Raw genomic sequence first — 27,660 nt, forward strand, 5'->3', positions numbered from 1 at the left:
GGTGCGCGGGCCTCTCACTATAGTGGCCTCTCTTGTTGCGGAGCACAGGCTCCAGACGCGCAAGCTCAGTAGTTGTGGCTCACGGGCCTAGTTGCTCCGTGGCATGTGGGATCTTCCCAGACCGGGGCTCGAACCCGTGTCCCCCGCATTGGCAGGCAGATTCCCAACCACTGCGCCACCAGGGAAGCCCCTGTTGTTATATTTTTATACTAATTTGTTAACTCTGATTCCCTTTTTTCCCTATAAACATGGAAAGATCACAGACTGAATTCAGAAAATCTGGGCTAGAATCTAGATGCTGCCTCCTCTAGCTGTTACTCACCTTGGCTCCTTTGTCTGAGAAAGGGGCATGACGAAGTCTATCTCCCACGGGTCCGGAGGATCTCATGAGTCATGCCAGGAGTCTCGTCTGAGCTACACCCCCCAGCGGGACATGTCAATGTCTCCGAACACATTCAGGGGACCTATTGTTTCCATAATACAAACTACAAAGAGTCAAACCCACAAAATCTTCTAGACTGGTGGCGCTAAGCGGGAGATAGAGTGAGAACGTGTCACAGGTAGCAGGAGTTTTTTGAAAAGGTTTCTTAACTGCTGAGATAACCATGATTCAAAGTGTCTGTCCTGATGTTCTTTTCCCAGCCATGTACCTTTGAATGGAAAGCTATGAGACCGAAGAAACCCAGTTGCTTCATCAGATATCTTGTTATTAATAAAAGTATGGGTGCTATCACATGCTAAGCATGAACCCAGCCAGAAAGCAGGCCTCTTGACACCTGGAGGAAACCACTAGACCACCATGTAGACAGCGCCCGACACCTTTGCTCAAAATAGCTACCCCATCCTTGCTCACTGCATCCCCACCTTCCGCCCAGATGAGCTATTGGCGGCTGTTGTCTGGGCTCGAATGGCAAGTTGGCAGAGCAGCCAGCGTGAGCTCCTCCTGGCAGCGTTGTCCCCAGACACAGAGGGAGCAGGCAGGGCCACAGCTAGCCTGTACAGCATGGTTGTGTGACTTAGGATAAGACGCCCCCTCTGGGAGGACTGATTAGAAAAGTTGGCTCCCCTAGGCTGGCCCTGCCCTGTGGGCACAAGACTCGGCCATCAGAAGAAAGGCTGGGTTTCACCCCTTGCTCTTCCCCAGACCTGGTGGTTTTGATCAGTCAATAGACATAGTAACCCCGGAGCAAGCCTCCCCTCGGGTCTCACTCAGTCCTTCTCAGGGAGGCCTGAGAGCATAGAAGGCAGTAACCACAAACAGCCAGCCGAGAAGGCAGACGGCTGGCCTGGGATCAGATGTCACCCACCCTGCTCTCCAGCACTGCTCTCACTGACTATCATTCATTTGATTAACAAATACTCAGTGAGTCCATTCTATTTGCCAGCTACATGAGGTGCATCACATGGGTTTCCACTGACTTCTTATAGAATCTCTGCAAGACAGCAATTATTATTCCCATTTAATACAGAAGGAATCTGAAGCTCAGAAAGATAAGCTTTTTGCTCCATGTCATACAGCTAATGAATTGCAGGGGTAGGGGGCAAGTTCACTTGTATCTGACTCCAAAGTCTCAGTGGGCCCATCCAATGCCTTAGGACAGTGGCTGTCAAATCTGGCTGTATGTCAGAATCACCCTGGGAGCTTTTAAATCATACCAGTACCCAGGCCTCGCCCCAGAGATTTAGATTTAATTGGTCCAGGGTGGGGTCAAGCACCAGGGTTTTTTTGTTGCTGTTGTTGTAATCTTCCCTGGTGCTTCTAATCTGTCCCCAGGATGAAGAGCCACAGATTCTGGTGAATTACTCATCCTGGTCAAACTCAACCCATTTCCACCCAAATATCTGAAGAGACAGATAGTCAACCAGGGAGTCAGATTTGATATGGCATCAGAAAAGTTTCCCATTTCTAAAATGTAGCTCCACTCCCTGCCACTCTTTTGGACCTTGAACTGTTCCAGGGTCCCCCCTTTTTGACATCAAATAATAGTTGTTATCCTGATGCAGCTTAGTGGAGACTAGTTGTTAACCAACTAATACCAAGAATGGGGTATTGGGAGAAAACAAAATTATGGTTACCAAAGGGGAAAGGGGGTGGGGGGGAGGGATAAATTAGGAGGTTGGGATTAACACAGACACACTACTATATATAAAATAGATAACCAACAAGGACTTACTATATAGCACAGGGAACTATACTCAGTATTTTGTAATAATTTATAATGGACGAGGATCTGAAGAAGAGAATCAGATATACATATCTGAACCACTGTGCTGTACACCTGAAACTAAGGCAATATTGTAAATCAACTATACTTAAATTAAAAAAAAAAAAGAATGGGGTATTGGGAAGAAGACTGGTGGGGTGGGAAAACCCAGAAATAAGGAAACTCATGGTAGAGGAGATAGGCTATGTAAAAATCATATTAATAATAATCATAATAAATAATAATAATAGCTAACCTATATTGAGTGCTTACTACATTCCTGCTCCTGTTCTAAGCACTTTACAAGTATTAACTCAACCACCCTATCGAGGTGGGTATATCTACCTTCCCTGTTTTACAAATGAGGAAACCGAGGCATACAGAAGCTATTAAATAACTTGACCAAGGTTACCTAGACAGATAGCTCGACTCCACAGTACATGCCCTTAATTTTGTCCACTCGAGTTTTCCTCAAGACTAGGTCTGACTGTGGCTTCCTTGCTCAGAATCGTGTCTCTTAGGGTCCTTTGAGGACCACTTCAGCCTCCTTTATGTGCAGCTGCTTAGCTCTCCCATGTTCACCAGCTTCCTCTGGCCTGCTTAGCCCAGTGTAGCCAAGGCACATTAGCAGGGTGGGGTTAGGGAAAGAGCCCTAGCCTAACGGTCATAAAGTCCAGGATCTCACTACAGGGCTGCTACTAAGTGTTTGCAAATCCAGGTCAAGTTACGTTCCTCTCTGGGCTTAAGTTTCCTTCTTTTAAAGTGAAGGCTTTAAATTGAATCATCTATAAAGGTTCTGAGAAGTCATGCAATGAAGAAACCAGCTTCACCAGGGTTTCCTGAATTCATATGACCACTGTAGTAGATTGCATTATTGCTCCCAGTTCTTCACTGTATCCACACTCTGTTGTGACTTTGCAATTCCTACCACTAGTGGTAGAATACATTTATTTCTCTGCTTCAGTCACATTGATCTTGGCCATGTGACTTGGTCTGGCCAATGGGATGTTAATGGACATGATAGAGGAAAAGGCTTGAAATATGCTTATGCAGGTAAGCTTGCCCTCTTGTTCTTCCATCATCATGAGAAAACCATGCCCTTGATAGCTGCCTGATCCCTGAAGAATAAGAGACTCATGGAGCAGAGGCACCGCCAGCTACCCTACAGGCCTCTGAGCAAAATTAAAAATCAAAATAAATCATAATCAATATTATTATTAGTGACTGTGTTTGGGGTTGATTTGTTACTTAGCATTAGTGCAGTAATAACTGACTGATACAACTACCAAACCATTCTTTAGTTAACATCTATTAAATGTCTAATTGAATGCTCCAAGGGACACATTTGAAAAAGTGCTGTTCTAGGGACATCTGAGGCCAGCCTTTTTTTCTCAATGTGCCTTTCTTAGTTTCACTGAGCAGAGGGCTCATTTTTTGCTTAGTGTTTAATACAGGTGTCTCATATCCCTGTACAAAGTATCAATATAAACTTTTTGAATGCAAGGACTCTAGACAGTTATTTTTCCATCCTCAATACCTAGCACAGAGCCTGGCACACTATAGGTGCTTAGTAAGTGTTGGCTAAGGGAAAAGAATGGAAGTGAGGACCTTGTCATCATCCTAAAGGTCTGGGCCATGTTTGTGGACAAGATGATCTCTAAGTAGCCTTCCATCTTCAACATCTTGGAGTTAAGCGGCCAACACCCCTCCTTCAGTAAGCCATCTGTGGGGGCTGGGAGCCAGTGCCATACTCCGTGCCTTCCTCCCCATGTCCACTCTTGATTTCTGGCTTCTTTTCCTCTATCAATTCAGCCACCATTTTCTGTGCTCTTATTAAGTGTTGGCTATTGTGGATGTTATAAAGATGGACAGGTCACATGGTCTCCACTGGAGGAGCTCAGAGCTGCTGCCAGTCTAATTGATGCTGAGATTTGAGGCTCCAAGTTCAAAGACAGAGATACACAAGGGAGGGTCAGTCACCCAAGGTTTCCAAGCAAGAGGTGGCATGGCCAATCTCAAACCCAAGGCCTCTGAGGCACTGTTTACTGCTCTCTCCCCCAGAGTCCAGATCATCAACCATCTCGCCTTCAATGCAAATCTAAGGAAGTCAGTTCGTTACAGCACTGAGCTTCTACTTAATTAAGCATCCCCCCACCCGCCTTCCTCCCAGGCAACTCTGAAAGCTCCTCAAGGAAATTTGGGGATTTCCTAGAGGGGGGCCAGGCTCCTGTCACTTAAGCAATATCCTTTCACACCCTCTAGTGGTTAGAGGGCATCCTGACATCCTGGAGGAGCGCAGTAACTCCCCTGGGCCTACCTATAAAATGAACCTGTTACGCATAGTACAGTCCTCCAGGAAAGCAATCTGGCAATAAGTATCAAAAACCATAAACACAGTCCTACCCTTTAACCCAGTAATTCCACTTGTGGGACTCTATTCCAAGGTGATAATCCAAAAATGGGGGAAGTCTTTTGGCACGATGATGTTCATTGCCTCATTGTTTATAATATCTAAAATTAATGTCTTAAATGACAAAAAATAGGGAAATGATTAAGCAAATTATGATTTATCCACATAAAAGAGTAAGTATTGTGAGGTCACTTAAAATGATGGAAAGTGGCATAGTAAAATAGCAGGAATATGAATACTGAAATCAGAGGAATCGATCTAGTCTCCATTAGCTGGTAATTCTTGACAAGCTGATTAAGCTCTCTGAGCCTCAGGTTCTCAATCTCTAAAATGGAGCAAACAACAACCACCTTGCAAATTGGGAAGATTACATGAAAAACTGTGTGCAGAGCCCCTGACACCACGTCTGGAACATAGCAGAATGTGCAATAAATGGAGTTACTATTATTACTAAGATTTGAAATTATGTTACAGCAGGGAAAATGCATCTGAAATTATGGTAAGAAAAAAAAAAAAAAGACACAACACAAAATTGTATGTTTACTATCATTTCAATTACCCCCAAAAAAGAAAAAAGATACATAAGGAGAACATTTTTGAAAGATGTACATCACATTGTGACAATGTTTCTTTATCCTTTTTTTTTTTTTCAGCAAACATTTCTTCAGTCGGACGTGCTCAGAACCAAGTATGCCTTAGAGATCTAAAGATTAAAGAAAGCATCCTGAGGAGTTCTCAGTCCACTAGGTGAGACAGGCAACGCAGGCAAGAGGAAAGGGGGCCGGTGGGAGGGGGAGGACTCAGGAGAGTTTACCTGGGAGAAGCAGTACCTGAGCTGCCCCTTGAAAACGGGAACACTTTTTCCTAGCCTTCCAAGAGCGGTGACATCTTACTTGGGGTGTGTAATTTCATGACACTCACCCAGCTTCACTCTAAGTAATGTATTCGGAGGTGATTGAGGAGGAGAGTTGAGAGGTCAGTGGAGTCCAAGGGCACTGGTTTTTACTGCACCCCACACCCAGCCTAACCCTGCAGAACCCCCAGCCCTTCCCCCACAGGCAAGTGCCCAGCCTAAAAGAGGTATCGCTGGTGGTGTTCAAATCGGCACCACGTGAGTGAGCCGAAGCCATTTCTTTTCTCTCACTGTATCAGCTACTTCAAATTTTACAGAGGGAATCATAAATGTCAGCCGAAGTTTTGCATATTTAGCGAGGTTTTACTCCCCTGGCTGTCCTAGCAATAAGGAAAGAGGCCTGCAAACCTCTTCAACTCTACCCTGAATATAATAGATACAATCAGTAGTTATAAGGTCTCTAGCCTAGAAGGTACTGGGGTCATGAAGCCAGAAAACTCTCCCTGGCTCTCACCCATGAAGGAGATGGCTGAAACTGCAGCCTCATTCAAAGCCCCACTCTGGGCCAACAAGTGAGGTCAGAGGGGTCTCACAAATTACCCTCGTTTTCTTCTATTCCCACTTGAACTCCAGGTTTCCAGGTCATACAGGTAGGGCCTGGATGATTTGGGGCTCAGAGAATTCTGATATCATTGTAACTGCCAGTCTCATTCCCTAGAGAGCTCACTCATTCCACCCCCCCCCCCCAAATCTTATCTGATCACCTCAGAGAAGTAGCTCTCTGTTGCAGTTACCACTGCTGCATAACAAATCTCCCCAAGCTGACTGGTATAAAAAAGTCTAATCATTTTCTTTTACCCACAGATTCTCTCGTCAGAAATGCAAAATGGGCACAGTGGGATAGCTGACTCTTCCCCAAGATGTCTAGGACCTCATCTGGGAAGACTCATGCTGGACCTGACTGGAAGGCTGGGGGCTGTATCTTTTTAGCCCAATTACATTTTATGCCAAGTCACAAGACAGAGCTATTCAGAGCCACTGCTTCCATGAAGAGTGAGCCATTCTTATTTTCTTCCCTCTTCTTACAGCTCTCATCCCCAGAAGATTCTGGAACTTGTTCTGAGGGAACCAAGCCAAAAGCCTGAGTATCACTAGCACTCCCTGAACTGGTCCTGAGAATGGTCCACACATCAAGTTAGGACATCCTCTCCCACCAGACTGCTCTCCTCTTTCTCCACATCCAATAAAACATTTTAGGAGGACAAGATGACCTTTTTTTAATCAATAGCCAAGAAGACTTAGTCCAAGGGCTAGTTGTCAGTCCCAAAATGTTCAGTCACATAAGCCTTTCTCATCAAGACAAAACAAAACACCCTAGTAAGTTCATCTGGTCAGCCCCCTGATGGATGCCAGGTATACAGGGGTTGGCTGAAGCTTAAGCCTGCACAGTAGGGGTTAAGTGAGAAGAGAAAATCTCTGAGGATGTGGTGACATAAAGCCCTAAAGGTGGCTTTGGTATATACCACTCTGGAATCCCAAATTGGAAAGGAGCCGTTTGACACATACAAGTAGGCCTCATTCTAAGAAAACTCGGTTGGCAATAATCCAAGGCTTAACAACAAATTTTAAAAATACAAGAGCACTTCCTCACTTTCTATCAAAGATGATGCTTTTATTAAAGGAACTTCCTTGATGGATTTAAGTGCTGGTTTATAGATTGGCAGCAACTAAGAGGCACAAAAATATAAAACGAAAGACTGGGCCCACAGCCAATCAAAGACCATCACAAATCAAGACAAACTTCTGAAGCTGTAACATCCAGCAGTGGAAGTGGGATTTGCTTTTCACACATATACACACACACTTGAAGTGACACCCCAGGAATCCAGTCAAGTATTCCTATGACGTGGACCCGAGGCTGCATTCCAGGCTTGAGGAGTAACATGAACGAATGCACAGAGACAACAAAACAAGGATGGCATGTTTATGGGATGTGGAGGAGACAGACATGCCTGGAGAAGAGGGTGTGTGTCAGGAAGCAGAAGGAAATAAAACTGGCCGGGTAGGGTGGGGCCATTTTAGCAGGTTTGAAAGCTAAGCTGAGGCGTTTGAACTTGAATTGTTAGACAATAGAAAGCTCCTGAAGGTTTTTTCCTCCAAGAGTGACACGATCAGAGAGGAGTTTTAGGAATACTCATCTGGCAGGGGTGTCTGAAGATGGAGTGGACACACGGACAGCATCGAGGGGGGTGTCACAGTCATGAAGCTGTTAAGGTAAGAGGGCCTGAACCAGAGTGGGGCAGGAGGACCTGATGGGCTGTTTCCATAAGAAAGACACCTTCTAAAGGAAAATGGCACATGTATTCATCAGGGTCCAGATTTTACTGCAAATAAAATCTTTGGAACTGTTCTTTGGAACAGTGATACTTCTAAACCGTTTCTTCAGAATCATCTCTCCTTGGATTTAAGTCCCTCTTCAACTCTTTCCAGCTTCAAAAAATTCATGTTATCAGGGTAGGGAGTGGAGTGCGCTAAACCCAAGTCTCTTCAAGGTATAATCAAAGATTAAAAAGAACTAGTAACTTTTTAAGCAAACCTATGAATCCTTAAGCCTCCAAAAGCGGTCATCTTTCAAACTTGGACCCTAAGGAGGCCATGTTCCAATGACACATCAAATAATTAAGTCCCATACTTCCTTGGGGACTGCCTTCAGAGTCTGCTATATATCCCTTTTAAACGCTATGATATCTTCTTTTGACAATATAATTAATTTTTTAAAAGAATAGCTACAGGTCAGTCTGGTAGGGAATGAGATGATCACTCAAGCTGGGTAATGGCTTTTGGGGTTAGAACAAACAGACAAAACAGGTGAGGCTTTGGGGGAGTGTATTGAGATGTGGGAGTGTTTTCTTATTATCTTTTGGATGTCTGTCGTCTATAGTGATGTCCCATTCTGCATTCACAGTATTTGTGCCTTTACTCAGTTTGTCTTGACCAATATTGCCAGTTTGTCTTACTTTGAAGTCTTTTCAAAAATCTAACATGGAGGTACAGGGGCCAAAGATAAAAGAAAAACTGCAATTGATTTCCTTGTGTAATTTGTAAGTTGACTGAGAGGGAAATTTCCAGAGAAACGTTGCAAAAAATGTTTTGAGTAAACGTAGTAGCTCAATTTGGCTAACATTAAGAAAAAACTCTCTGGAAATATATGTCATTCTTTTAATCAACAGGACTGGAATGCAGGTGAAGATTAACAAGAGGATCCCTGCCTTCGAGGAATCCATGAGCAAAGGAACAGCCTCCTATGTTGGCTACTTTTACAGAGATAACATTGATTTTTTTCTAATTTCATATTTTTCATTTTCTCCCTTTGCAACAGAGACTTTAAAATCTTACTAAACAACCGTTTGCTCTCCCCCATTTCCCAGATTCCCTTGCAGTTAGGTTCAAGCCACATGACTAGTTCTGACCAATGGGATGTGACAGGAAATGACGTACGCCATTTCCAAACCTGGTGATATAAGTCCCGGTGTGGCTTTCTCTTTCTAGGCTTCAGTGATCACGGAAGTTATACAATGGCATGATAGGAACCTCCTGGACCCTGAGTCACCATCCAGGAGAGAAGTACCCTGAAGATTCACTTGACCCACATTGGGAAGTTGGGGGGATGGGAGATAAATCTTGGTAGTATTAAGCCACTGAGGTTGGGGGCTTTGTTTGTTACCACAACTGAGCTTTCTTGTCTAAAATTCTAAATAACAGCAGAGGATGGCAACATGGTATAGTGGGAAAATCAGGGGTTTAGAGTGGCCCCAACATGGGAGAAGTTAGTAACAGGCGTAGAGGCTGTTCATCAGAGTCATTTGCAATCTACAGATCTCAGAAGAGATCAATCCTCTTCTTCCTGAGAGAACAGACTTACTGCGCCTGGAGATAGGGAAAGAGAATCCATGGCCTCCCTTGGACTCTCCCAGTGGCCAGTTTGACCGCAGACTGCCCAAGTTTTTGTACAATAGAAAGAGTGTACCCTTCCATCCCATCTGCTCTGTCACATCCAGAAAGGACTTCCAAGAAAATAAATGATACTGTTTCTTCCTTTAAAAAACAATGGCTAAATAAGCTGTGGCACATCCAGACGAAGGAATATTATTCAGCGCTAAAAAGAAATGAGCTGTCAAGCCATGAAAAAACATGGAAGAAACTTAAATGCATATTACTAAGTGAAAGAAGCCAATCTGAAAACACTACATACTGTATGATTCCAACTATATGACATTCTGGAAAAGGTAAAAATATGGAGACAGTAAAAAGATCAGTGGTTCCCAGAGGTGGGGTGTTGGGGAGAAAGATGAATACATAGAGCAAAAAGGATTTTTAGGGCAGTGAACGTACTCTGTATGACATTATAATGATGGGTTTGAACAGATGTCATTATACATTTGTCCAAAAGCATAGAATGTACAACAGTCAACAGTCAACACTAAGATAAACGATGGACTTTTGGTGATTACATTGTATCAGTGTAAATTCATCCTTGGTGAAAAATATACCACTCTGGTGAGTGATGTTGATCATGGGGGATCAGAGGGGAGGCTATGCATGTGTGTGGGCTGAGGGTACATGGCAAATCTCTATACCTTCCTCTCAGTCTTGTTGAAAACCTAAAACTGCTCTAAAAAATAGTTATTTTTTAAAAAAGATATAATAGATGACTATTACCTTCTTGTTATAAAATCAAACCAGAGTCAAAGGGAAAGTCCCTTGTAACCTTTTCCCATTGATTGTTCTACCTACCCTGAGTAACCACACTGAATCATCCTTCCAGGCTACTCTATGCATTTACATACTTATAAAGGAATACAGTTTTGCTCTGGGTTTTTGGTCTATTCTTGGTCTTAAAACATGAATGAGCCAAATAGCAGGTATTGTTCTGCCCTGGTTTTGGTTGGTTTTGGTTGTTTGTTTGTTTGTTTGGGGGGGGGGTTCATTTTTTCGACTCACTTTACTTTTCTTTTTTTGACTTTTTGACTTTTTTCTTTTTTAACTTTTCATTTTTGACTTTTGATATTTTTCAACACGTTTGGCCAACTTAATGCCTTTTCATTGCTACGTAATTCTCCTGTAGTATGAAGATAGCATAATTTATATAATCATATGGGGTGTTCTGCAGCTGTAGTGAACATGCTTGAATGGCCTCTGTGCACACAGGCCAGCCTTTCTCTAGGATGGGTACCTGGGAGGGGACTAACTGGGTCGAAGGTCACACATATCTTTAGTTTTAACAGACACTGCCAAATTGCTTTCCAAAGAAGTCACACCCGCATATATTTGCACCAGTAGTACATAAGTGTCTCTCATTTCTTCACTTTTTTTCCTGATAATGAGTGTGGGTGACTTATAGATAGAAGCATCTTAAGCTGATAAACATGCATATTTACTGATTATGAGGTCACCACATGCAATTACCTGATTGCAGAGAGGAACGGACCTCCACACTGGCCAGCAGCTTTCCCCATCGTGCACATTAGCCTGTAGGCCCTGACCACCCGGAAAGACCTCTTTCAAAATTGACAGAGGAGCTTTTTGTTTCTTTTAGTGAACAGTGGTCTCAGCTCTACCCTGCATTTCTGAGAGTCCTGCTGCCCAGAGGTGTTGAAGTGAAACAGCGGTGCCACGGGACCTGGAGGGGGAGCGGAGCCCCCATCTCAGGGCCACCCAAACACGCCGCAATCAGATAAGCAGGATGGACTGCAATATTTTAAAAAATCAAAATTAATGAAAAAACCCATGATGAACAGAATATCAAAATTTCAGATAAAGACAAGAGCAGTATTACTGATTTTTCCGTTTGCCTCAGGCTTCATTTATGTTATGTTTCGTACAGCACAGAGCAGTAGTCACTTGTCATTTTAAGCAGATCTGGGAGACACACACACACACACACACACATACCCTGTAAAAATCCTTGCCTGTGTGACTTTGGGAAATTCGCTGAACCTCTCTCAGACTCAGTTTTATCATTTGTGAGCTGTCAAGGATTAAAAGAAATAAAATATGTAAAATGGTGGGTTTTCAATAAACATCTACCACCACCTGTACTAGTACTAGTACTAGTGCTATTATTAGGCACCAAGACAGTCTTGCTGGTTGCTGCTTCTGCTCTCATCCTTGAGCCTGGTTTTGTCTCTTACCTTTTTCCTGGTGACCAAGTGACCCCTGTGTAGACTCCAGATTGCTAATAGGAAGAATGAACCTTACTGGGCACTTACTTTGAACTATGTCCTGGGATGGGCACTTTCATGCATTATGTCAGTTAATCTGCACAATAATTCTTTGAGATATATTGATGAGAAAACTGAAGCTCAGAGAGGTTAAGTGACTTGCCCGAGGTCACAGAGCAAGCCAGTGGCTGAGCTGGGCTTTGGGCCTAGGTCTCTTTATAGACAAATATATGGTCCAATGTTTACATCCCTCTGAATGGTGTCATTAGGATAAAGATGAAGGAGGCTACTACTTCTGAAGACAGATCCCGAGGGCAAAGGCTCCCTCAAATACCCTGCCTGACCATCATCCAAACTAAAAATAGCAAGTTTTGTTCCAGACTCAGCCCAGATCTATTGCCTTCAGAGGGGTGTTGGTTTCTCTTGTCCAAGCCCCAGAACCCCCATGATTCCCTCCTGAAGGCAGGTACCCACTGCCCCACCCTTTCCCCACCACCTCCCACCCTCCCAGCTCCCCGCACCACTCGCCCCGAGCCAGACGACACCCAGGTAGACGATAACGTGACACAATTCTGTTCACCCTCATCCTAGCCTGCTTCTGGGTCAGTCACACCTTTCTGCCCAGGCTCTGCAGGCTGGTATGCACACAAAAGGAGCCGGGGGTGGTCCAGCCATGCACAGTGTTGGTTTTCAGAAGTGCTTTGGCTCCTGCACTTAGAGCTTCTGGAGACCTCTGCGGGCTCAGCAGCCACTCTGCTTTGCTGGGTCCAGGGGGTAAAGACCACCCAACTGCACCAGGCCAGGCCCCAGTGGCAAGCTGGTTCTTGGGGAGGTGGGGGTGGGGAAGGGAAGAGGCTCCCTTCCCAGAAGGTCACACCATTGTCGGATTCCCTCCCTGGAATCTGGCCCTGCCTTCCCGTCTGTCCTTCTCCCAGTTTAACTTCCTGAACAGTGCCTGTCATCACAGGGAGAATCTCGGCTGGCTGTCTCCATGAATTCACAAATCACCTTCCTGTCATCACTTGGCAAGGGGAGGGGGGCATAAGGAGGGGCGGGAATCAATAACCCCATTTTCCGTCACCCACCCCCTCCTCATCCCCCTCGTCCCCCACCCCCTCCTCGTCCCCCTCGCCACCCAGGGCCAGGAGCCTTAGCGGGCTAAGTTCACACAACATGTCATTTGTCCAACCTGCCAGAAGATCTTAGCATTGATATGCCCTCTAGTGGATTTTAAAAAACAACAGGGGGCACACACAGGCAGAGTCACAACCACAGCAAACAATGATCAGTTAACTCTGGCTGTATCCACAAGGCCCCAGTTGCCAAAGCGATGCCATCCGGGGAAGCCAGTCGACCGGCCAAGCAAAGCTTCTGCCCTGATCAGCAGCCTGGGTGTTTGGGGCAATCATTGCCATTAACAAGAAGCACTTCCCCAGGAACCGATGCTATTGGCCCAGATGGAAGTGGTGTCCCTCCAGGCCACACCCCTCGCCTTCTCTGCCTGGAGAGCCTATAACACTCAAGACTCACTCCAGTATCTCCTTTGCTTCAGTGCCTCTCCTGGCCACCCCCAGGCCTTTCCCAGTAGAAATGCCCCTGCTTTATGCTCAGTCTTTCCTCCTGCCCCGTGTTGCCCGGTAATGGCTTCCAGCAGTTTCTATATCTACGGGTGAGTGCCCTCTTCTTGTCTATCTCAGCGTTTCTTACCCTCGCCACCACTGCCATCTGGGTCCAGATAATTCTTCGTTGCAGGGGGCACCCCGTGCACTGTGGGATATTCAGCACATCCCTGGCCTCTACCCACTAGACGTTAGTAGCACCCTTCCATTTGTGACAACCAAAAACAAAACATCTTCAGACGTTGCCAAACGTCTCTGGAGGGGAGGAGGGGAGAGAGAGGCAAAATCACCTCCAGTTGAGACTCACTGGTCTATCAGTTGAACTTTTTGTGGATCTGGGGTAGGATCTGAGTGTGCTGGAAGCCCTCCTCCCCGCCTATGTGATCAGGGATTCGTCATTCCTGTCTTAGAAGGCCAGGCCATTTAGCCTCCACAGTGTCCTATGAAAGTGTACCTTCCCAGGCAGGCTCAGACCTTGAGCTGCAGCATTCCACCCGCAGGCAACATAAGGCCAGGCATGCAGCATGTGAGGCTGGGGGTATGAGGGGGAACTGGGCAGAAAGAGGGCTGCTAGAGAGGATGGGCGGAGAGGCAGGGGCTGGTGGGGCTGGATGCCATGCACTATGTCAGGCACTGCCCCCTCTTACGTTTTATTTCATCCTTAGAGGGTCCCCATAATAAAGACCTTCCTACGCACCAGGCATGTAGCTGAGCTTTCTACACAGACTAGCCCTGAGGGAGAATGTGCAGTCTCATTTTACAGATGAGAAAAGTCAGGGCTTGGGGAAGGTCAGTCACTGGCCCGAGGAGCCCACGCCAAGGTCCCTCGTGTCCTACGATTCCCGCCATGTGTCACCAGAACACTAAATGCAATGGGGCGGGACGCAGGGGGCTGTTCCCACAGGTGTGAAATCAAGTGAGTCCTCGGCCTAATTTCAGAATACGCTTCAGGGCTGACCCAACTGGGGCGCTGCGCTCAAGCGGCCTAGGTTCCTTATTTCCCTATTACCCAATTACTTAGTAAATGCTCTGTGGCTGTTTCTTTCACACAGATCCCAGCAGCCCTGGGAGACTGTCACACCCTGGAGGGCAGGGACTCCCTCGTTTCTCTGGCGTGTCCTCAGAACACCAGCTCCTGGCTCTTCCATGGAGCCTGGCAGACTGGCCTGGAGGCCAAGGAGAAGGCAGGAGGCCCATCCCCACCCCCCGTCCTCCTCTCCCCAGGGTGCTGCCTCTGTTAGCCAGGGCCCAGCAGGCTGCAAGGTGTGGGGAGCCCAGCACTGGGCCAGACACCACGGGGCCTGGGTGTGGTCCTCAGTCTGTGGAGAGGCTTTGGCCAGCACATTCCCCTTTCTGGAGCTCCACTGCCCCATCCACCCAACCAAAAAACCAGGCCCAGCCCTCTGACCTCTCTCAGAGATGTGCAGAGGAAACACTTACTCAGGGCCGCTCTCCTCCACTGGTCATTGAAACAGAAGTCAGCAGCCACAGCAGAGCTCCCGAGAGACCCCCACCAGCAAAGGGGGCCAGGGTTGCCCTTGGGCTTTGGATGTCAACCTTCTTCCTTCTGGAACCTTGGCCAAAGACAGGTGGGAAGAGGAAACAGCTCTGAGCAGGCCCAAAGGGGAAGGCTTTCCATCTCTCTAGCACTCCTTCCCCGCATCCGAGAAACCTCACACAGGCCATGATTGATCATCCAGCGTGGCTCCAGTAAAAGTATACCGATTTCCAATGAAGAGGAGTCAGACATGGCTGTGAGGTTTCTGGCCTTCCAACCTCCATCTTGGCTTCACATCCCACCGCCTCTACTGGCCCCAGGAATGTGAGCGTCAGGGGTTGAGGGCCGAAAGGCCACACAGAGAAGGGAGGTGGGGAGTGGGAGAGACTTCCTCCGGGTGTGCGCAGGTGAGGGATGCCAAGGCAGCCCCAGGTTCTGGGGTTGAAAAGGGACAGAGGTGACTCATTCTTCTCTCCTGTGCAGACTTTGACATCCAGGCCATCCATACTGGGTGAGCAGGGCCTGGGCCAGGCCCAGTGGAAAAGCTGCAAGAAAAACCAGGTACGTCCATTATTTTGCAGACAGATATGGTGTGGCGTTCAGGCCCTTCCAGCCAGAGACAAAGGCCCTGGAGCACTGTATCTTCTCCTCCTTGCACGACCCCACCCACCCAGATGGGGCGCCAGCTGTGGGTACCTCAAGTCACATCTGATGCCCAGCCAGGCTATGGGGTTGAGGAATTCGGAACACGGGGTCTGGATCACGATGGCTTGAATCTAGGTTCCTCAACCTAACGCATTCAGGTGGATACAGATCCCCTGTATGATCTTGGGCATGTTATTTAACCTCTTTTGGTCTCCTCTGTAAAAATCCTATCTATCACATAGCTGTTTAGAGAATTCAGTGAGGTAGTATATGTAAAATGTAGGGCAGCCAGCGCAGGGCTAAGACACCCCTTCTCCCAGCTCCATCCAGACCAGATAAAGTCTGAGTAAAGAGGTGGGGGGAGGGAGCTGGGGGTGCAGGGAGTCCCCAACATCACAGCATAATATCCCAGAGGGAGATAAATGGTAACTCTAGGAAATGAGGTACGACTTATCAAAAGTAGGTGAAATTCACCACTCTTTTGATGCTGTGCTGGTTAAAATCACAGATCTCCACTCAAGAGAGCATATGAAAATAATGGAAAACTGTGAGATAATAAATGCCAGCTCACGGCAAGAACTATCCTTCACAAAGCCAGATCATCTCAGCCCATCCCACCCCCTGATCATTTCTTTCCTTTTTTGCCTACATCCTGGCAAGACACAGGTTTGTTTGAATAAGGCCTGAGCGCTGGGAAACGTGGAGGTGATTCCCATTGTCCTAACTCTGCCAAGGAAGCAAACACAGAACCAATTTCCCTCTAGTTCCTACCTTCCACACACAGAAGCCTAACCTGGGTTCAGGGGACTTGCTGACAAAGGAATCAGGCTGTGACAAAGAATTTAAGCCAACACTGAAACACACACACACACACACACACACACACACACACACACACCCCACACACACGGCACAGAGCATTTTTACCACCTGGCTTTCTGCTCCCAGAACTGCCATGGCCCGTGCCATCTGGACAGTGAGGAGAGAGTGTCCAGGAAAGGCTATTCCTGGTTGGGAGATTCTGAGAATCACTCTGTAAGGTGATCCTAGGCCTCAGCCTCTGGTAGCAGGAGGTGAGCCATTTCAAGATGAGACAACATGGTCAGGGGACTAATCAAGGCCATTTAGACAGCACGTCCTAGCCCCTACTAAGTGCATGGGCTATGGGGGTTGCCCACATGACCAAGGCATCAGACCCTGCCTGTCAGGAACCTCCACTCCAGTGAAAAACACGTAGAGTTCAACCTTACTATTCTCTGCAAATGCAAAGAAGACAGGCAGGCAATGATCTTCAGGACTAGGAGACCCAACAGTCCCTCCCAGCCCTGATCTGTGTATAACTATGTCTTTCTCCACATAACCAAGATACACACCAGGATACATCTCACAGTCACTTTTTTTATTTTACTTTCCCTTGTTTTTTTCAATGAATAGCTCAAGCACCCAATGCCTCAACAACAAGGGTCTAGTATCTCTCTCTTGAGACCCCAGCCCCAACTTTCCTGAGAACTTTGGGAATTTACTCAGCCCAGAGGACCCAGTCCCCATCTAAATTTTCCAGCAGAGGAGCCCTAGACTTTGGCCAGTTCACTGTCACTCTTAGCTCCCTCTGCCCCATGGTGTGATCATTGAGGATGGGTCCATGGTTAGTGGGATGTCCTTGCTGGTCCAGGCCCGTCTGCATGACCTCCAAGACAATTCTTTACAATTCACATTCCCTCCCCAGCCCGCCTTGCCGAGAGCCAACCACTCACTGTGTCAGGGAAGCTGGGTCACTGCCGGCCACAAGCTCTGGGGATGGGCCCTCCCCGAGGACCCTGAAGCCACGTGATGACCCGAGGCCCCAGGGCAGACTCTTTGTTTTCTTAGAATAATTTTGTTTAGAGAGCTTGCCACTTCTCTGGACACTGGAACCACTTTACTTTGAACTTAGGGGAACAGGGGATGGCATGATTATCTTTTTGCTTCTCAGAAGGCTGTGGGTGTCTTAGGAAATTGATCTCTCTTTTCCCAGCAATCAGATCTGCAAAAAGACCCCGGGTCTTTTTATCCCCTTGTCCCAGAACAATGGGTGTCCACTCGCTAATATTTGTATAGATGGGGGGAGGGGACTTGCATGTGCCTGTCCCCTGATGGGCTGGGTGATGGGCTGAGCCAAGGTGATTTGTAGAACCCAGGGGTAGATTAGGGCGGGGCTGGCATAATTTCTCAACATCCCCACCTCCACTTTAACTGGATTGCACAACAGGGTTATAAAATGTCACGATTTTGATGCCCCTAATTCTGTAAACCACCCCACCCCTTACCTCTAGCTGACTCCCCCAACCCTGCCCTTAACCCACCCTAGTATCTCCAGATCCCTTCTTTTAAAAAAAAATGAATTCCACTTCCCCCATTGTCCTGGAAGAAGTAGTCCAACCCGTCACCAACTCCCTCAGCAATTGTGTCAGCTTGCTACTAGGGCAGCCATAACAAAGAACCAGAGTCTGGGAAGCTTAAACAACAGAAATCTGTTTCCTCACAGTCCTAGAGGCTACAGGTATACAAGGGGACACAAGATCAAGGTGTTGTCAGGGTTGGTTTCCCCTGAGGCCTCTCTCCTTGGCTTGTAGATGGCCGTCTGCTCCCAGTGTCTTTCCTCTCTGTGTGTCTGTGTCTTCATCTCCTCTTCTTATAAGGATATCAGTCCTACTGCATTAGGATCCACGCATATGACCTCACCTTACCTTACTTGCCTCTTTAGGGTCCTACCTACAAATACAGTCACATTCTAAGGTACTAGGGGTTAGGACTTCAACTGAAGGGGGACATAATTCTGTCCCTAACAGCAACCTATCCAAACCTCACTGGAGTGAAAATCCGGGTGGGCAGGGATTTGTGCCTGGTACTGATACATGGCAGGGGCTCAATAACTATTATTTGAATGAATGAATGAATGAATGAATTCACCTCTTGGGGAACCTACTACTTTGTACCCTGTAGTGTGGTTATTTCTGGGCTTAGCTCACCTCCACCACGTGGAAGATGCTTTCATGCCAGGCTCTTGTCTGCTGCATCTCAATAGCCCTCACAGGCCCTGGGACTGGGCCTTGGTCAGGTGCACTAGCACATGTTGAGAAACTGGGCTCCCCTTGGCTCATTTGCTAGCTACTAGATATCTGCCTCTGAGCCATTCACACAATCCCTCCAGGCCTCGGCTTCCCTTCTACGAAACTGGCCCAGCGGCAGCCTCACAGGGCCCTTCAGAGGTCTGACTGAGATCATCGCGTGAATGTCTTTTGTAAACTCTAAAGTGCTTTTACAAACGTTAGCTGTCATTCTCAGGTATTTTGTAGCAGGTGGTTTTCCCAGTCACAGTGGCTGCTTAATAAATTACCCCAACACTTCATGTCTTAAAACAATAATGACATTTATTTTGCTTACAAACCTGTAGCTGGTCAGGACTCGGGAGGGGTAGTTCATCTCTGCTCCACTCGGTGTCCACTGGGGCAGCACCAAGGCTGGCAACTAAAAGCGCGTGAAGACTTGCTCCCTCGCTCCTAGCCCTGGCATCTGATGCTGGCTGCCAGCTAAGATCTGAGTGGGGCCGTCAGCCACAACATCCCCGCACGGCCTCTCCATGTGGCCTAAGCTTCCGTGCAGCGTGGTGCTTGGACTCCCAAGTTGGAGCATCCCAAGACAGCCAGTCAGAGCCATACTGCCTTTTATGACCCAGGCTCGTAACACCTCTGCCTCTGTATTCTATTAATTAAGCACTTGCAAAGGCTCAGGGGTAGGGGGAATAGACTCTGCCTTTTGATGAGAAGTTCAGTGTTCTGGAAGAATACATGGGCTTGAAAATACTGCTATGGCCATTTGGGGAGCATACCATCTACCACAGTACTTGATAAATTTTTCGAATGAATGAACCTTTCCTTATGGCCTTACAGCATCACCCAAGGCTCCATGGCACAACCTCATGCTGTAGATCTTTCCTAACTTGCTTCCTCAGTTAAAACTTACCCATCCCCATCTCAGTCTATCAGAGTCCTACCTTTTTCAAGAGAAGACTAGGGGTAATAGATGAACAGATAAACCAATTCCTGACACTGGCTTAGCTAGGAAATGCCTGTTAGGTTGTAGAAGGCTATCCCTCTTCTACAGCTAACACATCCGGAAGGCCCACTCCTGGGAACCTCAGAGAGAGAAGTGGACCAGATTTGGGGCCTGGGGCAGGTAGCTGTGTGGGTGACTAGCAAGCCTATCACTGCTTCAGCCTGGACGGTCACCCGGCCTATGCAGAGGTGAAACCTTTCTCCCCATGCCATCCACTCCTCCCTACACGCTGTCCCCGCCATTTTCCTCTGCTTAACATTCAGTGACGGGTTAGCCCCCCAGGCTTGGAAGGGTAACCCTCTGGTCTGAATCAGTGCATTATGGACCTGGTATCATTAGCCCAAGTTTCCTCATCCTGCCACAGTTCCAGAGACTGGTCAGAGGGACCTGGGCAATTCTGAGGAGTCCCCAGAGGCCACTGAATGGTCAGATGCTCAGTAAGTAATGGGTTCACTGCAGGAAGCATCCAAAGAACATTAACCCTCTTGCCCTAAACCATGTTGTTTTCCACATGTCTCTTCTGATTCATCTTTGAATTTGTTCTCTGACTCATTGGGTCTATGTTGTCCTTAATTGCATCAGGCAACGATGATGAAATATCAGCCTCTTTATTTTTTCATTATGTTCCTGCTGGTCAGGAGATTCCCGCTTGGACCACGGAGCTCCAGGGGCAGCGCTAGAAGAACCTCTCTCTGTTACCTCTCTCTCTCTCACACTTACACACACACACACACAAACACACATACACACAAACACACATGCACATACACACACGCACACATACGTACATACACACATACGTACATACACACAAACACACATGCACATACACACATGCACAAACATACACACACAAACACACATGCACAAACACACATGCACACAAATACACACAGACACACAGACACACAAATACACACATAGACACACAAATACACAGGCACACACAAATATACACACAGACACACACAAACACACACATATACACAAATACACACACACACACAGACACTCAAACACACACGGACAAACACACACACAAACACACATGCACGCACACACTCTCTCTGGTGACTTCTCATGGCCTCAGAATAAAGCCCAAACTGCTTACCTGACTTACGAAGGGCTCTGAGGCCGACCTGCCTGTGTCCAGCTTCATCTCTGGCCACTGTCCCTTTTATATCAAGACAGGCTGAGCTTCCTTCAGGTCCTAAAAGGCTCCATGTTCTCTCTTATGCGGCCCTCGTTGACATTATTCCTCCACCCAGAACGTCCTTCCCCTTCCTCCTCAGCCTGCAGGTCTCAGTTTAGAAAGCACTTTCCAGGGCAGCCTTCCCTGACTCTCGGGTGACGTTAGTCATCTCTGTCTCACGTTCTTTTCGCTCCCTGCAAGTCCCTCTCTCACCTCTCCGCTGTTCCTGTGATCACGTGATTAACAGCTGCCTGCCCACTCCCCCACTGGAAGCTCCGTGAGGGCAGGGCTCACCGGGCCTGCTCCCCGTGGCATGCCCAGGGCACGGCATCATGCTTGGCACACAGATGCAAGCGCGGGTCAGTGAGGCTAGGGGAGGGATGCCACCGCACGCAGAGGTGGCAGGGGGAGTGACTTCTCTCTCCAGCTCTGACCACCACCAGTACAGTGAAGGCTAAGAAACATCTGACAATGTCCCTGGTGCTGCTGCGGACAGAGGAGACCAGACAGGGCAAACGAGGGCAAAGAAGGAGGAGGATGGAGAGGGAAAGTGAAGCAGGGAAAGGGGTGTGTGCAGGTCACCCTGCTTCTTAAACTGGCCTGCGTGTGGCCCCAAGGTACACCAGCATGCCAGGAGGAATTAGAGCCACAGAATAAACAGGGCACATCTTAGAGGGTCAATTTTACTTGTTGGTATGTCATTTAAAAATTGTTTTTATGTTAAAAGGATTTACTATGGAGTCAGATGAAACCCCCACTAATTTTTTTTTAAGTTGGTTATTTTTATTTATTTTTATTTTTAAATTTTATTTATTTATTTATTTTTGGCTGCGTTGGGTCTTCGTTGCGGTGCGCAGGCTTCTCGTTGCAGTGGCTTCTCTTGTTGCAGAGCATGGGCTCTAGGCACACAGGTTCAGTAGTTGTGGCATGCAGGCTCAGTAGTTGTGGCTCACAGGCTCTAGAGCTCAGGCTCAGTAGTTGTGGCGCACGGGCTTAGGTGCTCCACAACATGTGGGATCTTCCCGGACCAGGGCTCGAACCCATGTCCCCTGCATTGGCAGGCGGATTTTTAACCACTGCGCCACCAGGGAAGTCCCCACACACTAATTTTTAAGGAAATGAATGAGACTTCAGAGACACTGCGTGGGCTTGTGGTGAGATCTTTGCCCTTAACGCTGTCTCCACCTCCCTCCGGGTAGAGCCCACGTTTCAAGCTCTTGTCTTCCGGTTCTTTGGTTGAAAAGTCTGAGACACCTGAGATGAGACCTGGGCTTCCTCACAGCATGGTGCCTGGATTCCACGAAAGAGCATCCCGAGAGAGGCAGGTAGAGCCATACTGCCTTTTGTGACCTGGCCTCATGGCATCACTTCCTCTGTACTCCATTGATGAGGAATCTCTAAGGCCCTTTTCAAGGACACTTGAGAGCAAGACATTGGCCAAAAAAAGAGAATCAGGAGAGACCAGTCTACTTTCAGATCTTGTGTCATGTTTCTTGACAACCCTAGGGCCTCAGTGCAATTTAATGACAATTTCTTTTGTGACAAGCTCCTGCCCAGCTTCAACTTTGCCAAGATGCTGGCGGCTAACATGTATGTATCCTAAAGCCGACACATACGATGGGTTATCTCCTCTAACACTCAACAGGAACCCCTCGATTCCCACCATTTTACAGATGCGGACAAACTGCAGTTTAGAGAAGTTAAGTAACTGGCTCAAAGTTACGCAGTGGCTAAGTGGGGGGATTCACTAACACAGGGACTCAATCCCAGAAAATGACCCAAGACCTGTACTCTCTGCCTCCAGACTCTGCTGCCTGGGAACTTTGGGGCACTTGTTGAATGCCTCCTCTATACTCAACCACTTGGGGCTTTCACCCGCACTCCCATGACAACTTGCTCCATCAAACTGCCAGCAAAACTCACCTTTGCCCCCAAGCTCTGAAAGAGTTCCGTAGCCCATTGGCTAAGTCGATAATGGTGCTCCCTTCCCTTTCCCTTGTGGTCCCCACTGATCACAGTCACACTCAGGAATGGCGCGACCCAGGTGAAAAAGGAAAAGTGGACACTCACCGCCTCCTCCCGACGGTGACATGTTTCCTACAGAAGGTTCACGGGGTACTGAAGGCTGCATCAGGAACAGAAATGTACTCTTCCTCCTGTACCCACAGACAGATAACTCTCCCTAATCAATCAGTCTCTCTCCTTCTCTGTCTCTCTCTCTCTCCCCCTCTTTCTCTCTCTCTCCCCACTATTGCAGGTGACTCCCCCCATCTGCCTGGTGGACCAGAATAAGTTACAACTGGAAAACTAGAGGCCTAAACCAGGCCTTGGCCACTACTGACATTGAAGCAGATAGTTCTTTTTTTTTAATATATTTATTTATTTATTTTTGGCTGTGCTGGGTCTCCGTCTCTGCGCGAGGGCCTTCCTTAGTTGCTGCGAGCAGGGGCCACTCTTCATCACGGTGCGCGGGCCTCTCACCGTCGCGGCCTCTCTTGCTGCGGAGCACAGGCTCCAGACGCGCAGGCTCAGTAGTTGTGGCTCACGGGCCCAGTTGCTCCGCGGCATGTGGGATCTTCCCAGACCAGGGCTCGAACCCGCGTCCCCCGCACCGGCAGGCGGACCCTCAACCACTGCGCCACCAGGGAAGCCCGAAGCAGATAGTTCTTGGTTGTGGGGGCCTGTCCTCGCGTTGAGGATGTTTAGCAGCACCCTTGGCCTCGCACACTGAGGCCAGGAGCATCCCTACCCCCACCTCCTGCGAGTCCTGACAGTCAAAAATGTCTCCAAAAGTTGCCAAATGTTCCCTGGAGGACAAGATCAGTTTCAGTTAAGAACCACTGGTCTAAACAAACAGGCCACTTACACCAAGGAGCTCTTGAGGAAAGGCAAGTTCAAGAATATTTACTGTTGGTAACGGTAAGCTTTCTTACCCTTGGATAGGATTGAGCACTTACAAAGCTTTCCCCTTCTCAGCGTCATGTTCCTTTCCTTCATTGCGTGTATCACACTTTCTAACTGTAGCAGAAGCTGTCAGTGCCTCCATCAATATCCCCCAGTCTTGGAACATCTTTCTGACTGTGTGTACGGCATAGAATTTAATTACCCTACCCACCGCACCTCTCCCCAACAGCTCTCGACCAATGACTGACAGGAGTTTGCATATAAATACCCCAGCTCCCTTGTCCCTTGGGCAGGATAACTCTGGGGCTTGTGTTTTACAGTTTCCCCAAATTTCCCCCATGGGATTAAGTTCTAGCCAGCCATAATGATAGCCAGCTCACTATTGGTTCCCTGGCACCTAACCACGCCTGGCACTTGGTGGACACAATATTTCTTGGACACCAGATGAATGAATCCAATCTGAGAGGCTCTTGCCAGCTAGGCCAACAAGCTACCTCAGGCCCAGAGAGGGGAAGTGACTTGCTCAAAGCCACACAGCAAGTCACTGTCAGAGCTCGAAGCAGAATCCAGCTCATCTGGGTCTTTACACTACTGGGCACTGCTTCTAGGCCAGCATGGCTGGGAGACAGGAACCAGAGGTAGGAGCTTCCAATGCTATGGGTGAGTCAGGGCGTAAAACTAACCAACTCCTCCTCAGTCCTCAGGATGCAGCTCAGCAGCTCCTGCACTGGGAAGCCCCCTCTGACCCACTCCAGCAGGTTGGTCACTCCCTCTTTGTGTCCCCAACCACTGCTACGTGGATCACCGTCATAGCAGCTGCTGCAGGACGTCGAATCTCTTTGCTCATATGACTCCCTATGTGAACTTTGAGCTCCTTAAGATCAAGCAACCATATGTTTGGGGGTGTTCCTTTAGCTGCCTCTCCATTGTGTAGCATAGGGTCTGAGTAGGCACTCAATAAATGTCTGTAGAATTACTATGCAATTATCACCCTAGATTGTGCAGTATAATTTCTAAGTGTTACCAGAATTCCAGGACTCTCGGTGTCTTTCCAAACTAATCTTCACTTCTGAAATCATTTAGTTGCAGAGAACCTTTGGAGGTGCTGCAAAAGAGAGATGGAGGAGACAGAAAAATAATATTTGCCAACATTTGTGGAGCATTTTTTGCATACTAGGTATCTTTGTGCGTTATCGCACTTACTGCTTAGATCAGCCCTTAGGGGAGGACATTGTTATCAGCCCCGATTTATGATTGAAGGAACCGAGGCTTAGAGAGATGAATGAATATTGCTCAAGCTCATTCAGCAACAAGAGGTGATGCTGGGATAGGGACCAGACAGCCTGACTTTGGAGCCGGTGCTCTCAGCATTCCTGTCTCTCCTCGAGAAATTCACAAGAGATTCGGCAAATAAAATGCAAATGCGTGAAAGTCCTTGCTTATTCTTTGACGTCACAGCCTCATTCCCAGGCCTATGAGTCTGTACCGGGTAGAGACCACATCTTCCTCATCTTTGTTTCCTTCATGCCCAGCACTGTGCCTAGCATACAGCAGATGTTAATAAATGCTGGAAGATTACGTGGATGAACACCTCCAGCCCAAGATGTGAGATATGCAGTCAGACCAGGTGAGGGTTGCACGTGATGACTTGCAGGCAGCCTGTGGGTCAGGAAAGGCTCTGAGGGGGCGTGTCCACACATGTCTGCTGCCCCTGCTCATCACAGCCAGAACACTTTCAGTCGTGACACAGGTCAGCCCTTACTTCCTCCACGAAGGCTTCCTGACTGACTCCACCTTGTCTCTTTCACTTTGCAGAAGAAAAAACTTCTGTTCCTTGGCCCCTCTGCAGTTCTGTGAGCGGTGTATGGGAGCACATACTGTTCGTTCATTCCTTTATTCCCATGTTCATTCCTTCAGCAGAAGCCCAAGACGGGACCAACCTTAGAGATGGGAAAGATGCAACGGTTAAGGTCTTTCTGTTGGCACTCCCAATGGAGAAGGGAGCAAAGCATTTACTCCGTTCCTACCCAAAGATACCTGCGAATCAAGCTTTTTAGTTTATCTGGCACCCAGGGGGTTAGGTCCTGGTGTTGTCTTTCAAGAACCGGAATGGTTTGGGGGCTTGGTGAACAGAGAAGTACCTCTGAGAATCTTCAGAGGAAGCAGACAAGTCCTGTCCCATCAGGACATTTGGGTTTTCAGCATTGGGCTAATGGCTACATGCATGATAGTTAGCACAATTTTCTAGGCAGGCCACCTCTCCATGCTTGAAGGCTGCTGCTGCTGGGGCTTTCTCACACCGGGCCACCCCCTTGGTTGGGACGTACTACAGCTGGCGCACAAGCATGCTTATATTGAGCAGCGCCCTTGTCTACTCTCCCCACACAGCCCTCATCTCACGTGAATGTGAAGGTGAATTCTTTAGAATCAGGCACTGATTTTAATAATCTTTATGTCCCTGGCACATAACACAGTGTCAGCATAGCAGATGCTCAATAAACGATCAATGAATTAAATTACAATCACTCAGCTCAATCAGAGCCAAGGTAGTAGAATGTGCTTTCCCTTGCATGTGTAGAGACAGGGATTTATTGAATCGGGCACTGGGTAGGGTACCGGGTTATAAAAGTGAATAGGAGCTACACAGGCCCTGCCTTTGCAGAGTTAACAGTTTGGTGGGAATGTTGGACAAGTGAGCAGATAAATATATAAGACAGAGCAGAAGCATCCAGCCCAACCAGGGAGGTGGAAACATGGAATGGAGCATTTATTCCACCTTTAGGATTTACTGTGCCTTTGTTGTTTACTAGTCAAGGGGCAAGTCACCTCAACTCAGTCACTCTCTCCCTTGGTCCCCACCCTCGTCAATAGCATCCAATTGCAGTTGGACCATCTGAAGGCGGAGATGAAGCCAGGAAACGCAGTTCTTTCTCACCAGAATGAAACAGGCCCAGCCAATGACCAACATAGGACCTAGCACCCAGGAAGGTTTGTTTGGAGAGTTAATCTAGGGCTCAACCCCACAAGCGCGGCTGGGATAAGGCCCCAGACTAGTGGGCTGTCCGTGCCCCAGCTGGTGCCTAAGATGTTCAGTTTGTGTTTTGCTTAGACACTTGGTGGGAGGGTTAAGCATGGGGAGAAAGTCAACCTGCATTTTCAGTGACAAGCTGTGTGCCTAGCTCAAAGCTGTGTCGGGTCACAGGAAACCACCATCGGCCTGGCCAAGCTCTGCTCTTATCTCCAGGGGGCGCCTTGCTTTGAAGATGCCCTGGAGACTAGCAGAGGCCCTGCCCAGGCCACAGCAAGCCAGCACGTTGGTTGGGCAGTGGGTTACAAAGAAAGAGCTGAAAACAAACAAATGGCACCCTCCTAAGTTTGAGAGCTTGGCAGGAGGCCTGGGTGAGGCACCCAAGCCACATGGACTGAGCTGCAGAGTCCAAAACCCAAACGGTGTGTTTCGGGGGGTGGGGGCGGGGGGTGTCAGCCTCATCTCAGGTCCTACTTATCACCCCTACATCACCTCTAGCTCTGAACTAAAAACGTCTCTGACCTGGGACAAACCTGAACCTGACCCCACACCACACACACCCCCTCGGACCTCTGGCTGCCTTCTCCTTGTTAAGAAATAACCCCCCAGTGAGAGTTCCACGTGCTGCTGGTGTGAGCGCCAGCAAGGCCCCCCTAAATCATCGCCGGCCTCCCCTTTTCAAAGTGGAGCTGGAGGAGTGCCGGTGATTTCTGGGTGCCACGCAGATCACTCCCAAGCTCTGATCTATGGATTGTTTTGATTTCCTCCTTTGAACTCTTCCCATCCCGCTCCAGCGGCAGACAGAGATACTGAATTAAGCGACAGACACGTTGGAGACAATGAGCGCCGCGGGCCCCCTCCCTCCCCCCTGCTCCCCTCCCCTCTCCTCCCCGAAATTTGCAGACATCTGCTAGCTGGAGCCCGGCGCTGGAGCCATAAAGAAGAGCTGGCAGGAGAGTGATGTACGGCCCTGGGCCCTCCCTGGTGACTG

This window comes from Balaenoptera physalus, assembly GCF_965194825.1.
Source record: "Balaenoptera physalus genome assembly, chromosome: 20".
Lineage (NCBI taxonomy): Eukaryota > Metazoa > Chordata > Mammalia > Artiodactyla > Balaenopteridae > Balaenoptera > Balaenoptera physalus.